This window comes from Protopterus annectens, chromosome 1.part1, assembly GCF_019279795.1.
Source record: "Protopterus annectens isolate FY-2018-M chromosome 1.part1, PAN1.0, whole genome shotgun sequence".
NCBI lineage: Eukaryota > Metazoa > Chordata > Ceratodontiformes > Protopteridae > Protopterus > Protopterus annectens.
Window position 1 is genome coordinate 1,818,424,934 of NC_056726.1, and position 20,388 is coordinate 1,818,445,321.

Consider the following 20,388-nt stretch of genomic DNA (forward strand, 5'->3'; position numbering starts at 1 on the left):
GACAGGCTAGAAATGGTGTTGGAATTGTGGTGAGACAGAGGCTTCAGAAGTCAGTGAGGGATATCATCAGAATTAATGACAGACTCATGGCAATCAGACTCCAGTGTAATGATAGGACAGTATTCATAATCTCAGCCTATGCCCCACAGCAGGGTTGTGATAGTGAAGAAAAGAGTGCATTCAGACAGCAGTTGCAGGACCTACTAGATAAAGCAGGACAACATGAATTGGTGTTGATAATGGGTGACTTAAATGCACATATCGGGACAGACAGAACAGGATATGAGGACTGCCTGGGTCCACATGGGTGGAGCAATAGGAATAAAGAAGGAGAAGCCATTCTAGACTTCTGTCTGGGAAATGGCTTGAAAGTAGCCAACACATGGTTCAGAAAGAGAGACAGTCACAAGATCACATACAAGAGTAGCCAACATGCAACTCAGGTAGACTTCCTCCTAGTAAGGAAAAGGCACTGGGGTAGAATCCATGATTGCAAAGTCATCCCCAGTGAAACAGTCGGTTCACAGCATAAACCAGTAGTTGCCACAATCAGCTGCAAGCAGTGGTCAGAGAGGACTCTAAGGTCAACAGAGACCAGCCTGAAGACCTGGAAGTTGACTGGAGAGAAAGTACAGCAGTTCAAGGAATTACTCAGGGCTCTAGCACCCCAAGAAGAGGAGGAAATAGGTGGAGTTAGAGAAGAGTGGCAGCGCCTAAAACAGCATGTGTTAGGACTACAGAAAAGATATGTGGTCGAGCCAGGTATGGAAATAAGGCACATAAGGAAAGCTGGTGGTGGAATGCAGAAGTGCAGAAAGTAATCAAAAGAAAGAAGGAGTGCAGGAAGAAGTGGGAGATTGAAAAGACTGACCAAGCTAGGAAGGACTACTGGTTGGCTAACAAAGAAACTAAGAAAGAAGTTGCAATAGCAAAGAATAGGGCATCAGAGGCACTCTATCAGCTTCTAGAAAGTGACTCAGTAAGGGGCACAAAGAAACTATACCAGGTTGCAAGGCAAAGACAGAAAGATAAAGAAGATAGTCAGACACCCTTCATAAGGGATTCCAGCAACAACCTGCTTACCAGCCCACAGGACATCAAAGGCAGATGGAAGGAGTATTTCCAGCAGCTTCTGAATGAAGAAAACCCCACAGAAGTGGTACTGCCCCAGAAACAGCCTACAATGAGAGTAGAAGAGGAGCCCAGCTTAGAAGAAGTAAGAGCAGCACTAAGGAAAATGAAGTCAGGGAAAGCAGCAGGCTCAGATGAGGTCACAACAGATATGATAAAGATGCTGGGTGAGCTAGGGGAGAAATGGCTCCTGATGGTACTAATTGCAGTGTGGAGAGAAAGGCGTATTCCAGATGACTGGAGAATAAGCATACTCGTGCCAGTGTACAAGAACAAAGGGGACATCCACAACTGTGGACAGTACGGAGGCATCAAACTCCTACCACATTGCATGAAAGTTCTGGAGAGGGTGATTGATAAACGGATACGCAGAATAGTAGAATGTAAGATGGGAGATGAACAGTTCGGATTCAGATCAGGATGCAGCACAATTGACCCGATGTTTGCATTGAGACAGATACTTGAGAAGAAACTAGAGAAGAGGAGAGAGTCAAACTGGGCTTTCCTAGACTTGGAGAAAGCATATGACAAGGTCCCAAGAAAGCTGATCTGGGCAGTACTGCGGTGGTTTCAATTCCCAGAAACATTGGTAGAATTAGTACAGGCTATGTACAAGGACCCAGTGACTCAAGTACAAACAGTGTTTGGCCACACTGAGGGGTTCCCAGTGGGAGTGGGTGTACACCAGGGTTCAGCTCTGAGCCCACTGCTGTTCATACTGGTAATGGACTACATCAGCAAACAGGTTGGAGGGGTCAGAGCAACAAAGCTGCTGTATGCAGACGATGTGGCAGTACAGGCAGACTCTGATCTAGAACTTCAGCAAAGGATAGGAGAATGGAATGCAAATCTGAAGGCACATGGGATGAAACTAAGCACAGATAAGACAGTGGTAATGGCAGCAGATTGGGGAAATCAGAAGAAGTTGAGAATAGAGATAGATGGGAAGATAGTGGAACAGGTAAACAGCTTCAAGTATCTGGGAGGGGTGGTTGAGGAGAAGGGTAGTCTAAATGAAGAGGTCAAAGCTAGAATCAGAGGGGCTGCAGCCAACTGGCATAGAGTATCAGTTGTAGTATATGACAGAAGAATGCCAAAGAAGCTGAAAAGTAAGGTGTACAAGACAGTGGTGCGATCAGTACTACTGTATGGTACAGAAACCTGGGCAGTAAAGGCAGAACAGTTGAAGACGCTAGAGGTGATGGAAATGAAGTGCCTGAGAAAGGTGGTAGGATGCACACTGCGGGACAGGCGAAGAAATGAGGACATAAGAGCAGAAGCCAAAGTAGCTCCAATTGCAGAAAAGATCAAAGAAAACAGATTACGATGGTATGGGCACATGTGTAGAAAAGCAGAAGACAATCTGGTGAGGGAGATTTGGGACAGACAGGAAGAAGGTAAGAGGAAGAAAGGGCATCCAGCAAAGAGGTGGATGGATTTTGTGAAAGAAGATCTGCGACAGTCAGGCATGAGTGTTGAAGAAAGCAGGAGGGTGGCACTGAATCGAGAGAGTTGGCGACAGTTAATACGATACCCCGACCCCATGTAAATGGGAAAAGGGATGATGATGATATATATATATATATATATATATATATATATATATATATATATTCACATATATATATATATATATATATATATATATTCACACATATATATATATATATATATATATATATATATATATATATATATATATATATATATATATATATATATATATATATATATATATATATATATATATATATATATATATATATATATATATATATATATATATATATATATATATATATATATATATATATATATATATATATATATATATATATATATATATATATATATATATATATATATATATATATATATATATATATATATATATATATATATATATATATATTTGCCATCAAAATGTCTTGCATCAGTTACGTAACCTTGGAAGGGTGAAAGGCACTATCCCGAGGTGTTGTAACATTGATTTTTAAAATGACGAATCCACAACAGTAAATGCTAGTGTCCATTCGCTCTTGCAAATTTGTAATTTTGAGTGGAGATTGCAGATTGCACTTTAGTTGGGATTGGGAAATCAACCCTTTCACTCACTGTAGTGCGATCTCAGAGTTCGTATACATTAGTAGGGGTTGTGAGGGGTGCAGGTGACTTGCCCCCGCAAAACGTTCATAACACATAACTGGAGGTGTATGTATTTTCGGTAAAGTCGACATTCATGAGTTGTCGACTTTCCTTAATTCCCACTTTCAGTTATATGACTGTTTGGTAAGTGGATTTTACGACATTCTGAGTCACATAAGTGAACACTCGCAGAAATTAGTTGTGAGATTTTGATAGTTGGACATTCAGAAACAATGTAGCTGAAGCACTTGATGTCTTTAAGGTGTCATTTGCACGTATGCCATGGGCCTCCATTACAGGGGGTTTAAGGTATCACTTGGCTGTTTTTTTTTTATTTTTTCTTGCAGTTTTTACTGAATGGTTTAGCTTTGTCACATTTTAAACCCTTTCAGTCCATGTAATTTCACTGAAAGTTCATTTAATTGAAAGTCAAATGGTTGAGGCCATTTGATTGAAAATTCATTTGATTGAAAACTCATTCAATAGAAAACTCACTTCTCAACAAATGTACCATAGAAATTTTTTTTCTCTAAAGGGTAATCCCCTCTGCGCCTCCACACTACCGTACTTATATATACTAACTCCATGGTCGTACAACCTTGGAGAAGAGAAAAAACACCACATATAGTGAATTAGTGCTGAAGCAAAAACGCAGTCATTTACAAATATGGGGGTAGAACATAATGCTGGCCATTACAACCCACACATGCTTTATTAAACTCACTTCCCTATTAACACTTATGATAAAAGTGATACCATCAGATATTTTCTGTAGAGGTCTACATTTTTCTGTCAAATGAGTTTTCAGTGAAATTAATTTTCTATCAAACTGGCTGGAGCATTTGAGCTTTGAAGGTTGCTTATCTCCACATTCGTATTCATCCTTCTTACAGGAAGTTTCTACGTTTTTTTTTGCTTGTTCATCACGGTTTCAGTTTTCTCATTTACCCTTTGGATTATCTACAGACGATAGAGTCTTCATAAAATGCCTGTCTCGTACTGTTGCCTTTTGCAGTACTGAGGGAATCCAAATATTTTTATACCTTGATGACCTACTAATGCAGGAATCCTCTCAGGACTTCCTGTTAAAGCATCTCAGCTATACCATCTCCTTTTTACAGAGTCTGGCATTTACAATAAATCTGAAAAAGTCTGGGTTTGAGAATCTGGTGTTCCTAGGCTGCAGGCTAGACTTGTGTCTCTTGCTGGTTTTTCTCCCACTAGAGAAAGCCAAGTCTCTCTCCATGTGCATTCAGTCCCTCTTGTCTATTCAAACCTTCTCTGCAAGGGAAATTGTAAGAACTCTGGAGTTCATGGCTGTGTCCATGCCCAAGATTAATTTTGCAAAACTACATGTGTGAAAGATCCAATGATACTTAAAATCTCTCTGGTCTCAGGATCGTCACCCTTTGGACACTAACGTCCAGCTTCTTCTCATCCTGAAGAAAGAATTATAGTGGTGGATCTCTCAGGTGCAATTCAGTTCGTACCTTCCATTCAAGCCAGTGGTTCCCTCTCAAGAACTGAACACTGATGCTTCAGACCTAGCTTGGGGGCATGGATGGGTTCCCAAAACAAAGGACGGAACACAGTGTAAATAAAATGAGGTTACTCTTTCATGCCCTACAGATTTTCTCCCACTCATGGAATCCAGGCTCCCTCATGATTTTCACAGACAAAACACCAGTCATGTGGTTTATAAACAAGCTGTTTAAATTTCCACCCAGGACAATGTACTAAATAAGAAATAATAGTACAGCAGCTCAACCTGTTCGGAAGAGCAGAGGCAATAATTGTTGCATAATCCTTTGAGAATAAGGTGAGTGGCAAACATAAGTGTAGGTTAGATTGCAAGTGAAGTGTGCTGAATCTTTAAGAAGCATGTCAAGGCTGTACACCAGACACGTGGATTCTAGTGCCATTTTGTAAGAGCAGTCACAGTGAGAGCATGCATGATCGCAGTTGTTAGTTTGTATATAAGTTACTTAAGTTAAAGTCAGTAAACCTGTATAGTGATGTGTTTGTATAGAATAAAGCTGCTTGAACAGATCCCACAAAGACGCTTCTATTGTGTCCAAAGTAGGAGAGTGACATGATGTCAGAAGTGGGAATGAAGAGAATGAAATCCAGAGCCATGAGGTGCAGAGATGACAGTGAAGTAATACCAAGAGAAACGAGCACAAAAAGAGCCAGAAAAAAATCAAAGGTAATGAGAAGTAGCATGAACTATTTATTTGATAAAAGAGATAAAATGGGGCATTACAAGGGCACAAACCGCATTATTGAGCAAGCAAAAGGCACGAAAAGTTTGTTGGCCAAACGAAATGTTTAAAATAAAGGTATTTGTTGAAACGATTAACAGTAAAGGAAAATGAGCATGTTTAAAGCAAAATGAGTATGTTTAAAGATAAAATGAGCATGTTTAAAGTAAAGCGAGTGTATTCAAAGCAAAACTAAGCATGTTTAGAGTGAAACAAGCACAAGAAAATTACACTGGGCATGAAAAGGGCTTAAACAAGCAAAATAAATATAATAAGGCAAAAAAAAGGCACATTAAGCAAAAATAAATCGAGGCAACTGCATGTGTTTTGGCAAAGTGCTATGTTTCGCATAACTATGACTTCGTATTGTATGAAGGATGTAACTAAAGTTATTCGAAGTATCTCAAGGTGTGTAAAAGTGCTTACACTGTGTGCTTAGTACTGTGCATGTGTTTGAAAAAGTTTGTGTGCGAAGTGCAACTATTTTGTGATATACAATTAAAGTATGGCCATTTCAAAAAGTTTCTTGGGCTGGGTGTGTTTATTCACAAACTGCTGCCATTACAGAGTGTGTCTTGCACTGTAAAGCGTTGTCTAGCAAAGTACTGCCATTTTGAGGACATTTCAGTGTGCTGTATGCAGTTATTCGCAAAGTGCGACTACTTTGAAATGTTATCGAGTTTTGGGCAAGATAGGTCTAGTTTATTCGCATCATGCATTTATTTGATATGTTTCTTACCCAGATTGGGAGGTGATTTCTTGCAAAACAATATTACAGTGCGTGAGAATTTCACTCACATCGTAACGTTGTTTGAGATGTTACTTAAAATGATGATAAACGACTTTGGCGAAATGAAGATAAGTGATTTCAGCATTTAGCTTTTCAAACGATATTACAAGAGTGTTAAACTGTCCGGGAAATTTATTTTACAAAGTCTAATTATTCAAAGGTACTACGAGTTCATTCATTACCATTATTTTGAAAAGCCCAAAAGAAATAAATTCAGAAACAAATACTGGCATACGTTTCTGGTATATGTGCATGAGTGTGTGCTTGTGCTTATTTGCAAAATCCTTCACTGGTATCTGGTAATATGGCAGACTGATTTCGAAAACCCCTGCCACTGGTATTTGATCAGAATATTGCAGAGAATTGGAGAATATGTGAGCAAGAGTGTAATATTTTTATACAAGCAGCTTATGCGGATAGAAATGCATGCACCAGAGCATTTATTTTGCTAAACCTAGCTGGGCCGGAGGCCATAGAGGTAGAGTGTTCATTTGTATATGCACCTGCAGTATATGAAGGAGAAGGTGAAAATCATCATATTGTTGTACAGGCTGAATCAAGAGAAGACCCGGAGTGTTTTAAGCACAAGTTCAGAGAAATGTGTAACCCTCAGACTAATATTACATTAGAGAGGGATTTGTTTTACACGAAAGAGCAGAAATCAGGAGAAACATTTGCAGCTGATATAACTGACCTGAGAAACAGAGCTAAAACGTGTTGGTTTGGTGACTTAAAAGATGAGCTGATAAAGGACAGGCTTGTGTGTGGTATTAACACTGCTGCTGTGAGAAAGATTTTTCTTTGTGACAGTGATCTAACATTGAGTAAAGCCACTGAGATTTGTCAAATCCATGAGGCGACAGAAAAACATACGTTATGCTTGTGAGTGACAAGAGCATGAGTTCAGTTGGTTGCATAGCAAATATAGATAGTATGCAACTTGTGGAAGACAAAGGTAGGCCAGAGCATGTGGCAGCTAGGAGATTTCCAGGGAAGAAGTGTAGCTGTCAAGCAAGTTCTAAAAAAGGAACGCGTTCCAGCTCAAGTGAAGTACAAGCATGAATTAGCAAAACCCAAGTCCAACTTTATTGTTAATTGTCGCAGTTGTGGTGCAAATCATGAATTTAGAAGAGAGAAGTGCTTAGCATATGGTCAGGAATGCTACAAGTGTAAAAAATGGAACCACTTTCAAAAGTTTTGTAAATCAAGTAAACCTCACACAGTTGTAAAGAAAGGTCGCACAAAGAAGCAAGTTGATCAAGTAGAGCCGAAGCAGACATCTTTCTATTTAGATGGTGTATCAGTGTTTAATGAAAGAGTTGATGTGGTAAATTTAGTATCAAGAAGCGAGGTGTTTTGTACTGTCCAGATTAATGGAAAATCCATAGAGCTTAAAGTAGACACTCGTTTAAAGTGTAATGTTATATCAGCAGACACATTTGCTAAAGTGAGAACTAACAATCACCTGAATGTGACCAGTAGCGTGAGACTTGTTGCTTGTGGAGGTGAAGAAATTCAAACCGAAGGTTCAGTGATGCTTTCATGTTATTTGGCCGAAAACTGTTACAGCTTGTTATTCTATGTAGTCTGAAGACCAGTGCAATCTTTATTGGGTCTCAAAGATAGTTTGAGAATGAATCTGCTTTCTTTTGCTAAAGAAGTCCATCATGTAAGTGCATTTCCGAGTTCTAACATTTCTGAAGCCATTTTGTCAGAGTATGCTGATGTTTTCGATGATAGGTTAGGCAAACTTCCAGTTGTGTATTCCATGAAGTTAGACCCAGAGGTCACTCCCGTAGTCAGGCCAGCAAGAAGAGTTCTGATAGCTATGCAGGATAAAGTTAAAACTCTGTTGGATAAAATGGTGCAGCAAGGTGTGATTTGTCCAGTCACAGAACCAACTGAATGGGTATCGTCTATGGTAGCAGCTCACAAAAAAGGCCCAGATTAAATCAGAATATGTATTGACCCAAGAGATCTGAACAAAGCATTGAAGATCGTATCATCCAATGCACACAGTCGAAGAGGTCGCAGCTATAATACCGAATGCCACTGTTTTCTGTGTCTTGGATGCAGAGAGTTCTTTTTGGCAAGTGATGCTTGATCGCAAATCTTCATTTGTAACTACTGTTGGTACTCCGTTTGGCAGATACAGATTTCTAAGAATGCCATTTGGAATAAATTCTGCAAGTGAAGTCTTTCAGCGTGCAATGGAGTAAATTGTTTCGAGTTATCCTTGTGCTATAATTTATTGGTTGGAGGCAGTGGTGAAGCAGAACATGATAGAAACCTCAAGAAAGTTCTAGATAGAGCACATGAAGTAAACTTGAAGCTCAATCCTCTGAAGTGTAAATTCAGACTAACAGAAGTTACATATGTAGGTCATTTATTTAGCAGTACTGGCTTGAGACCAGACCCGACCAATCTTGATCTTGAGATGTCAGCACCAGATAATGTACAAGTTCTACAACATTTTCTTGGCATGCTCAACTATTTAGGCAAGTTTATACCAGACTTCAGCGAGTTGACAGCACCTTTAAGAGTGCTAACATGCAAAAATGTTGTATGGTCATGCTTGGAACAGCACCAGAAGGCACTTAAAGACCTTAAGCAGAAAATTGCCACCCCCGCCTACATTACGGTACTGTGATGTAAACAAACCAGTTAATGTTCCATGTGATGCTTCAAAATTTAGTCTTGGCGCAATACTTCAAGACGGCATACCAGTAGCCTGTGCATCTAGAGCACTAACCCAAACTGAGATGCAATATAATCAGACTGAGAAGGAGCTTTGGGTAATAGTATTTGCATGTTCTAAGTTTCATGATTATATTTAAGGTCGAGCTATTTAGATTTAGACTGACCACCAACCTCTTGTTACTATTCTAAAGAAGCCTATGTATTCTGCTCCAGTGAGATTGCAAAGAATAATGCTTAAATTGCAAAAGTGCAATTTCAAAATGGTCTACACGAAAGGCAAATTGCTCTGTCTGGCTGATGCCTTATCCAGATCTCCCAGAAATATGAAAGAACAGCTTGACGCAGAAAAGTTTGACTTTGATGTGATGTCAGTGTGTAATTTTTCTGCCACTAGACTTGATTAGCTGAGAGAACACAGTCAAACTGATCTAAGTTTGCAGAAGCTCACTCACTGCATTAATGTTGGATGGCCATCAAAGCAATCTAGTGTACCACCTGAAGTGCAAACCTACTTTCCTTACAGAGATGAATTGTGGATGGAAGATGGCATTATTTTCAAGGGTCCTAAAATTGTTGTTCCTGCTTTCTTACAACAAGAATATATCCAGATTTTGCATCGCGGTCACCCAGGCTCTACATCCACTAAAAGAAGAGCGAGAGAATTAGTATTTTAGCCTTCATTACCAGAAGACATTTATAAAGTACTTTTATCTTGTTCAGTATTCAATAGTACTAGACTGCATTTGCAAAGCGAACCACTTCATCTAAGTCCATTTCCTGAAATACCGTGGTCAACAGTTGCAACTGAAATCTTTGAGTGGAACAATCAACACTACTTAGTTTTGGTAGACTCTTATTTGAATTGGTTTGAGATTGATCTACTACCTAACCTAACATCCACTGGTGTTTTTACTAAGCTGAAACGTCATTTCTTAGTTCATGGTAGTCCACACAAACTTCTTTCTGACAATGGTACTCTGTTTACTAGCCAGTTGTTTTGGAAATTTGCAAAAGACTGGGGCTTTGTACATGTCACTAGTAGTCTTGAATATCCTCAGTCAAATGATCTAGCTTGAATGTGCAGTACAAAGTGCAAAGCAGTTACTTGAAAGGTCAAAGCGAGATAATACTGATGTGTTCTTGAATTTGCTTAATCTCAGAAACATACCTCATGATGATGTTCTTGGCTCACCTGCCCAAAAACTACTTTCCAGGAAAACTAGAACTATGCTACCCATTACTTCCAGTTTATTGAAGCCTAAACCTTAGAACAATTAAACCATCAAAGCTCAATTGGTTAAGAAGTGTAATATCCAAAAATCTAGTTACGACAGATCAAGCAGATTGCTTTGTCCATTGAGGGAAGGAAGAGACCGTATGAATCCAGACAACGAAAATTTTTGATTGAACTGGACAGATTACAGGCATCTGTGCAGAGCCAATATCTTACTTGGTAGATTCCGAAGGTGTAGAATATAGGAGGAACCATAAACTCCTTCCTCTATCAGAATCATCATCACCATAACAACATTGTTTCTGTGATGCAAACTTCAAACGTAAGAGTGAATCAGACACAGTTTCCATTCCAGAACATGTTCAAAGTTCTGATTCTATTCCAGAAAATGTTTCAGACATTCCACAGGTCAGACATTTTGCAGAGACAGTTCCAGTTGTTAATTCTAATTCCTAGTTTTATGTCACTTGATATGGGTGACTATCAAAGCCAAGTGTGAAATACGCAGCAATGTGGACTTGATTGTATATACATGTGTACTTAGTATTGTGTAATGCATGGATGTAAGAATAGTAAGCATTTTTATAATTTGTCAAGTGGTGAAAGAAAGGCACTTAGAGTTAATCACAAACAAGGAATTGAGAATAATGGTAGTAGACAATAGTGGTTTGTTGGTATTAATAGACACAAGTTATCAAACAAAAATGCAGGAGCTTTTGTCTGATGAACTGTGCTGTAAGGAAATTGATAGAATACAGTTAAATGTTATCAAAATATTGATATAGTTTTACAGTATTTTTTAAAAGGAAGTATTTTTGGAAAAGCACCTGTCTTTCCTGACAGTTAAATTCTACATTTGCCTATTTTTTTTTTTTGGCATCCTTAGAATACACACGTTTTAATCATACCCTCCTTTTTGATATATTTTGACAGTGAGACATTCAAAAACATTATCTTTGGCTTCCTTTGTGGAACATTTTTAAAGCTATAATATCATGCATATTTTAAAATACAACTTTTGAATTTGTTAATCAGGCTAAAGATTTGGAAATGACAGAAAATACTATTTTTGTGTCTCTGCTATTGAGTCTTTATGCAATTCCATTCCCATGGAAAGGACATAGAAATGGTTAGACAAATTCTGATAGAAAAACAAGCATCGGTTAACATACATTTTACTTTCAATTATTAGATATTATTTTAGGAATATTTATTTCGTTTTTGGCAGACAAGTGGGGTTGCCATAAGTGTCCTGATGGCACCTACTTTCACTAATTTAATAATGGTATCATGGAACTTTCAGATAGTTTTCCCGTCCACTTACTTCCAGCAAGTATTATATTATGGTTGTTTTGTTGGTAAAATTGTTCTATTGTGGAATTCTACTAATGTGGAATTACAGACATTTTTTGAATTTTTGAATGGTTCATTCTATTTTTTTGAAAAAGCATTAAAAAAGTTTGAAATTTTTGGACCTTGAGGTATATACAACTATGACAGATAATAAACTCTGTAGAAAGATATTTAAAAAAGAAGTATATGGAAACAAATAATGGACTTTTCCATTGTACACCAGTACCATACCAAGAATGGTATTATTAAGAGTCAGTTGGTCAGAACCTCTAGGTTAACCAGTGAAGATATTGTATGCCAAGGGAAGGTGAAAGAAATAAAAAAAAGAAAGGGTTTTAAGGAGAGAGCTTATTTTGACAAGTTAATTCAAGAAAATATTAATTCTCTAACATTTGTGAGGAAATCCAAATATTAGTTGCAGCCATGTAAAAGCAGGAGGTAAGTCAGATGCCGTATGTTTTGACATTTTCCAATGATTCCAAAGAAGGTAAGAGTTTGATTACAAAAAGTTGGATAGTTCTAATGAGTTACAAAAAAGATAAGTTAGTCAAGGATAAAATATTTATTTTTTATTTATTGTGAATAAAAAGCCAGGAATCTCAAATCTTTTCTTTTTTTTTTTTGAAAGGGATAGTAATTGTGTTTCAGCAAATCCTCAAAAAGAAAATGGAAATTTCCATGTTTTCAGTGTAAACAATGCATATTTATGTCATGTAGTCAGTGCATTATAGGATGTTATTGTTGGTTCTTTACATAGATACTTTGTGCATAACTTACACAGTTAACCATGCTCAAATGTACAGTATGTGACAGTCTTGGAAAGACCATCACCCCCCTTTGTGAAAGAGTGGCAAACCATTGTACAAACACACCAAGCAATGCCAGAATTTTAAAAAAATTACCTTGCTTATTTTAGAGCAGCTGAGACCAGATATGAGGGATGAAAGTATAACATATTTTTATGACAAAAAGTTTACGTGACAAATAAATATGAATTCTTTTGAATCACTGAGAATGAATGATGACAGTAATTTAGTATGTTTCATTAAGAACAGACCTCTGATTATTGACAAATATGTTAGTCTGTGGTTGTCTTTTAATTATGATGCAATGAAGCTTGCATTATTTAATAGTAGTAAACAGGTACGTTTTAATAATCTAGTGAATTCACATAAGCTATGCTGTTTGTATTCACATGGCACAACTTACAGACAGAAATAAATATCATTGTGTTTGAACCTTAAGATCACCCAACATTTTCTTCTTTGAGGTTTCTACATGTACGTCCAGTGTAAAGCTCATCATTGAGAAGAAGGACAGAGAATTGAATGACATTTATCACCAGTATAAAAAAATGAACAACTACAGGAATCTTTTCTCGTTCCAACCTCACCAACAAGAGTGTTGAGGGAAAAAAATGAAAACACTGAAAAACTAGTGGTCTTAAAACTTCATTGATGAGCTCAGTCACAATAATTTCCAAAATTCATGAAACCCAGGTAGTGTTCCAAAACAACAAGCCTCTATTCATCGCAGACAAGTGATCCTTGGTAACAAAAAAAATCTGAAATATTTTAAAATGTTTATATCAACTTTTATACACATAGTAGAAGTAGGTGTGGGAATATATGGATTGATTAATTTTAAACCAGCCTATTCCAGGTAAACAATATAAACAGGGCCATAAAAGTGCACTTAATAACAGCAAGTACCCACACCCACACACTACTACTGATTTGATCAAACTAAATCTAGTTAAGGAAAACACTACCTATCTATTTACAACCCACATTCCAAAATCAGGTATTAAGAAAAGCATAGCATACATATAAAAAGACTGTATTTTAACTAAAATTACTTTCATCTAACAAATGCAATAAAGCCTTCATCAGGTCTGTGACAAGGACTAAAATGATATACATAGGTAGATACGTAAAAAGAACTAACTATATAGATACAAGAAAATACACACACAATAAAAACAAAAAAGAATCACTGTTCCGAAAACCAACCAAACAGTACTAAAACCAGAACAGATCGAAGAAGGCACAAATCCTTAACAGCACACTATGCTTTAATGAACAATGACTTTTCAGTCCATCAAAAGGGAAAATACCTAAAGCGACTCTTCAGTCCACCAGTAAAACGCATCACATTAACGCAATTCAACACACACTGCATTTTCGTTTCGAAGAACTTCATCAGATGGAGACAAATGCATACCATTTTATTTAGTTGTAAGTAGATTCTTGTAAATGACTTCCTCAGTAATGCCATCAAAAGTAACCATAGAAAAAGCACATCTTTTCTTGTTTGAGGTCTTTCCTGGAGTTGCTATTAACTAGGTAATTGTCTCTTAAAGACCCAACAGAGCAGCTTTAGGGAAAGGTGTAGCACACACAGCTATCTAACTATAAACATTATCTAATTAGAACACTATAAATATACGGGTCTACTTCATTTGATCAAAAAAACATTTGACCTAAACCCATTTGATCGAAAACCAGTATTCAAGGCAAATAACAGGGATTTGTCCCCCTCCCCAATGTCGTGCGACCCTGGAGTTGGTATATATAGTTATACAGCTTTTTCAGTATTACATAGGGTCAGTACACCTGACTCTGTATACTGCCTTTTCAGTATTACAGTTACCACCTGCTGAAGATTTCACCATCTAGGGAAGATCCACCTTACAGACCTGTTATTGCACTTAGAGGCCACTGCCATATGCTAAGGTTTTATTCTACAGCCTTTTTTCTGAAAATAACTCCTTTGTTATTTTAGATTCACGTGATTTTTAAGAAAACTGAAAGAAGTTTATGTGAGTGAACAAAGCATATTGGTAACTATTGACGTTGAAGCCCTATTCACTGTATTACCACACATGTACTGTATTGAAGCGGCTATGGTGGCTTATAGCAGAAATAACCGTGCTACACAAGGGCAAACTGAATGCTTGGGAAAACTAATAGACTCAGTGGTGAATTACATTTTTTCAGTTGTAATGGCCAGGCTTACAAACAAATGAGAGGAACAGCTATGGGTGCAGCTATGGCCCCTAGTCTGGTCAGTGTAGCCTTAAGCAAGTAAGAGGAGGAATTTGTGCTGCAAAGCGAATACCAGAGATTTATGACCAGCTACCTGTGCTTTATGGATGATGTATTTATTGTCTGGCAAGGTGACAAATCTAAACTCACTGAGTTTATCCAATACATAAGTAACTCAACCTCCGTTCTGAAATTTTCCACTTCCATTAGCTCAGAGTCAAAAATAAAAAATGTACAATAAGCTGGTTGCATAAGTGTGCACAGCTGTAAATTAATGCTTTGTTGATGCACCTTTTGATATAATTACAGCATTTGAGTCTTTTTGGGTAGGAGTCTATCAGCATGGCACATCTTAACTTGGCAATATTTGCCCATTCTTCCTTGCGAAAGTAGTCCAAATCTGTCAGATTGCAAGCCCATTTCTTGTGCACAGCCCTCTTCAGGTCACCCCACAGATTTTCTATTGGATTTAGGTCTGGGCACTGGCTGGGCCATTCCAAAACTTTAATTTTCGTCTGGTGAAGCCATTCTTTTGTTGATTTGGATGTATGCTTGGGGTCATTGTCTTGATGAAAGGTGAAATTCCTCTTCATCTACAGCTTTCTAGCAGAAACCCGAAGGTTTTGGGCCAAAAGTGACTGGTATTTGGAACTGTTCATAATTCCCTCCACCTTGACTAAAGCCCCAGTTCCAGTTGAAGAAGAGCAACCCCAAAGCATGATAATGCCACCACCATGCTTCACCGTGGGGATGGTGTTTTTTTGGTGATGCGAAGTGTTGTTTTTGCCCCAAACGTACCTTTTGGAATTGTGGCCAAAAAGTTCAACCTTGGTCTCATCAGACCATAACACATGTTCCCACATGCTTTTGGGAGACTTGATGTATTGTTTTGCAAATTTTAGCTGGGCCTGGATGTTTTTCTGTGTAAGAAAAGACTTCTGTCTTACAACCCTACCCCATAGCCCAGACATATGGAGAATATGGGAGATTGTTGTCACATGTAGTACACAACCAGTACTTGCCAGAAATTCCTGCAGCTCCTTCAGTGTTGCTGTAGGTCTCTTGACAGCCTCCCTGACCAGTTTTTGTCTCATCTTTTCATCAATTTTGGAGGGATGTTCAGTTCTTTACAACGTCACTATATTGTCCCATACTTTCTTCACTTTTTGATGTCTGTCTTCACTGTGTTCCATGGTATATCCAATGCTGTGGAAATTTGGGTGTACCCTTCTCCTGACTGATACCTTTCAACAGTGAGATCCCTTTGATGCTTTGTAAGCTCTCTGTGAACCATGGCTTTTGCTGTAGCAGGCAACTGAGTAAATGTCAGGAAAATCCTACTAGGATGGCTGAACTTTATTTGGGGTTAATCGGAGTCTCTTTAATTGATGGCAGGTGTGTACCCAAGAAGACTGAATGCTGTAATTAAATCAAAAGGTGCTTCAACAAAGTCTAGTTTAAGGGTGTGCACACTTATGCAACCAACTTATTGTACGTTTTTTATTTTTTATATTTTTCCCCTAACAGATTTGTTTGTTTTTCAATTGAATTGTACAGGTTATAGGTCACATTAAAGGTGAGAAAATTTTGAAATGATTTATTGTAGTCTCATTTGTTTATATCAAAAAAAAAACTGGCATTTTAACAAGGGCTTGTAAACTTTTCATATCCACTGTATGTGGAAATGAAAATTAAGGAACACCAGAATGACATGAGCACTAAAATCTGTGGGCCACCTAACTGTACTTTCTCTGAGTATTTGATGGAGTGCTACTCATTTGAGTGCCCATATCTTAAAAAGTCTGTAAGGTGGATCTTTCCTAGATGGTGAAATCTTCAGCAGGTGGTAACTGTAATACTGAAAAAGTTGCATATAGGGCCAAGTGTAATGCCTGCCCTGCAATTTATGTAGCTCAGACTATGAATAAACTGAAAGGGAGGATTTCAGGGCATCTTTCTGACATCAGGTGTAAATGCCAGAGGAACGTCTTATCCAAACACTTACTAGAACACCCCAGACATCCTGGTTTTAAATTTATAATTCTGGACTGTGTGGAGGTGGATGAGCTTAAAGGGGATGTCAGTAGTGTTTTGGAGAAAAAAGAATTATTCTGGCAGCTGAAATTAAATGCATTCAGAAAATCAGGACTTGACTGCTATTGCTTTATTAAGTTGTTGTTGTCTTTCGGCTTTTCCCGGTTAGGCGTAGCCACAGCGGAACTCCGGTCCGCTAATGATTGGCAGTAGATTTTCACGGTGCAGAGTTGCCAGCTCGACGCCCAATCTTCAACGAAGGCACGCTCATTCACGCATGTCTTTTGTAACGCCACTCGACCCGCGGGGAGGACATGCAGACCCCACACAGAAGGCACTCCCCGCACACTAGCTGAGAATTGAACGGGAGAACCTTTTGCTGTGAGGCAACAACGCTACCGCTGCACCACCGTGGAATACTATTGCTTTATTAAGAGTGTGTTGAATTAATGTAAGCTGCCACAACATCTGTAAAGTTTTTTTTAGGGAATTTGTGAGGAAATGTTTTTAGGTACTAGCCATACTAAAATAATAAAAAATGATGTGTAGAATGTGTGTGTGTGTGTGTGTGTGTGTGTGTGTGTGTGTGTGTGTGTGTGTGTGTGTGTGTGTGTATATATATATATATATATATATATATATATATATATATATATATATATATGTTTAATTACTTTTATATATGTATGTTTAGTTACTTTTAGCCTATCTGTATAGGGTAGATGTTTGAGACCCTGAATTTTCCTTGTCAGAAACATCTGTGGTCTCTCCAGCTGCTGCATGTACTTGGCAAGGTACATGCTGAAGGGACATTGTATTCGATAATGGGTCTGATAAGAGAGGAGTACAGGGATGTTACAACAGAGGAAGATCAATTAGTAACTTGTACAGGAAACCAACAAGAGTGAACTACTTACTTCACAGAGACAGTATATATCCAGTAAAAACTAGGCACAATGTAATAAAATCACAAGGCTATAGATTAGCATGCATTAACACAGATTTGGCCTCTTTTTTCAAAACTATGAATGATCTTGAACAAAATGATTTCTTAACCAGAGGATATGAGTCAAACGTGTTACATATGATCCTGCATCCCATTAGAGATTCTAAAACTAACAATGACCCTATGTGGAATAGGCCTCTTGGTAGAATTATGCAACGAGGCCACCGTACCCAAACGAAGAGAAAAGTAAGGACAGTTGCATTCTAGCTTACACCTGTGATTTCAGTGCAACTAAAGCCATTATTAAGGAGAACTTGGCCATTTTCTTTGGAGGGGGGGCTGTAAACATGAAAACTTTCATGACAGTTTTTTTTTTCTGTTGCCTGTAAAGCACCAACATTTTTTCTGAGCTGTAAATAACTTAGTTTTTATGTACACCAATACATATGGATGGATGCTTATTAGATATTATTATTATACAGATATATATTTATATTTATAGTGTTCTAATTAGATAATGTTTATGGTTAGGTAGCTATGTGTGTTTTTTCTTATCCACCTAGCTAGCTCTTTTTACTTAATCTGCTTATGTATATAATTTTAGTTCTTGTATCAGACCTGATGAAGGCTTTATTGCATTAGTTAGCTGAAAGCGATTTTAGTTAAAAGTGAGTCGTTGTATATGTATATTATGCATGTGGTTGCAAATAGATAGTGTTTTCCTTAACTGGGATTTAGTTTGATCTAATCAGTAGTTGTGTGTGGGGTGGGTACTTGCTGTTTTTAAATGCACTTTTACAGCCCTGTTTATATTGTTTGCCTGGACTAAGCTGGTTTAAAATTAAATAATCCATATATTTTCCATACCTACTTCTAAGTGTATAAAAGCTGATATGTTTAACATTCTAAAGTATTTCTAATTTTTTTTTTTTTTACTGAAGATCACTTGTCTGTGATGAATAAAGGCTTGTTGCTTTTAAACACTACCGGGGTTTCATTATTTTTGGAAATTATTGTGACTGAGCTCATCACTGAGGTTTTAAGACTACTAGTTTTTAGTTTTTTACATTTATCACCAATACGACTTGCATACTATTTTGTGCAAACAATATGGATCTGCTTTGACTTAGTCATTGGAGTTATCATGAACAGCTGCCTGGCCTTACTGTTCCACTGCCCATTATATCCTTGTAGAAACTGATGGGAAAAAACTTCAAAGGAACATAGTTTTGCATCTCTGATTGTGGAGACCTCACCCCCCCATGTCCTTCATTTCTTAAAATACTAACTCAGTTCCTGTACCAGCTCAGAGAAAATGTATTAAATATGTTCTTCTTTTCAGAGTTAGTGCAAACTCAAAGTTAGTTTATTTAATAATCTGGGGTGTGGGAGTTTGCCCCCACATCACGTTTGCAAGAGGCTCTGCCCCTGCAAAGAGATTGACTTTTTAATTATTTTTAAAGTATTTGCAGTATAATGAGCAGGGGAACATTATGCTCTGGCATTTTGTTGACATTGGCCTAGTTGTTAGTAAGCTAACAAGACAAAGGTATGTACCTTAGTGCATTACCGGGGAGGTACTGTGAGATGGATAGACTATTTATAAAAATTTCCCCCATTTGACCTGTACTGACATCTGTAGTAACATGAGTGTATGAATATCTGTTGTTGAGAAAAAAATTTAAATGAATGTATACTTTCTTCATGCTGGCTACTGATGTGTTCACCAGATTTGTTTTTAAACTGAAGGGCTTGAAGGTCTTACTTCTGTGGATGCTGAAGGACTACTTTCAGATTCTAAAGAAGTTTCAAAGGAATGGTGCAAACTTCTTTTTTTTTTGTTTTGTTTTTTTTAGTTGCATGCAGAGTTTAATGCGTTTCCTTATTGGATTATACTTAATGTTGAATGCAGAAGATATGTTGCATGTGTGGATTAAAAGTAATCCTTTTTAGCTGGTTTCATGGTTTAGAGAGATGAAGCTTTAACTACACCTCAACCAACGTGGAATTAACTTGCAACCTAGGCCTGGAGTAGCTGAATGGGGAGTTGGGTGTGACTTGACTATTAAGGCTCCCTCATCTCCCCACATGAGAGGTCAGAGGTTACCTGGTCTGCTTCAGTACCGACACCTGCTGGACAGATGCACTTGGGTCTGCTAGACAACACATAGCTCTGTAGCTAGAATTTAGTTCTTGCATGGACATTTGCACACATCAGTGGGTTGACATTGCTGGCCTCAGCTTTGGCAGCATGCAGGCCAGGTCACCAAGATGAATTGAGTTAAGGATAAGGTGAAGTGAGTTAGAGATTAAGAAAAAAATCTCACTGACCATTCCTGGATAATGGCCTCCTTGTTTTTTTCTCCCATCTCCCCATTGGTTAATGGGGTAGGGGAACAAAACTGCTGATTGGCTAGAAATGGTCTGACTGTCAACATGGATCAGGGGAGAACAGTGATAACTTGAACAAAAGTTATTTTCATGAGCACCTAACTGTAGTAAGATACATGTGCTGTGTGCAGCTGCAGAGTGCTGATGACAGATTGTCTTTGATCTTTTAAGCTGTGGCTTAGGAGCTAGGTTGAGGATCTTCAATATAAAATGGGTTGATATAGTGCACCACTTGTAACATTGTAAAAAGAAGAGAGATTTCAGAAAACTGAACTTCAGATGAGGTGTAAAAGTAGTCTTTCACATATATACTTACTCAAATGCATTTTTGTCAGCTTCCTAAAAAGCTACTCTTG

General features: G+C 37.8%; 1 protein-coding gene across 1 annotated transcript in view; it reads left to right on the forward strand.

Annotated features, from left to right (window-relative positions):
* Positions 1-20,388, forward strand: part of LOC122812417 (sialin-like) — a 1,040,020-nt gene that overhangs the window by 190,725 nt on the left and 828,907 nt on the right. The gene's annotated exons all lie outside the window — the stretch shown is intronic.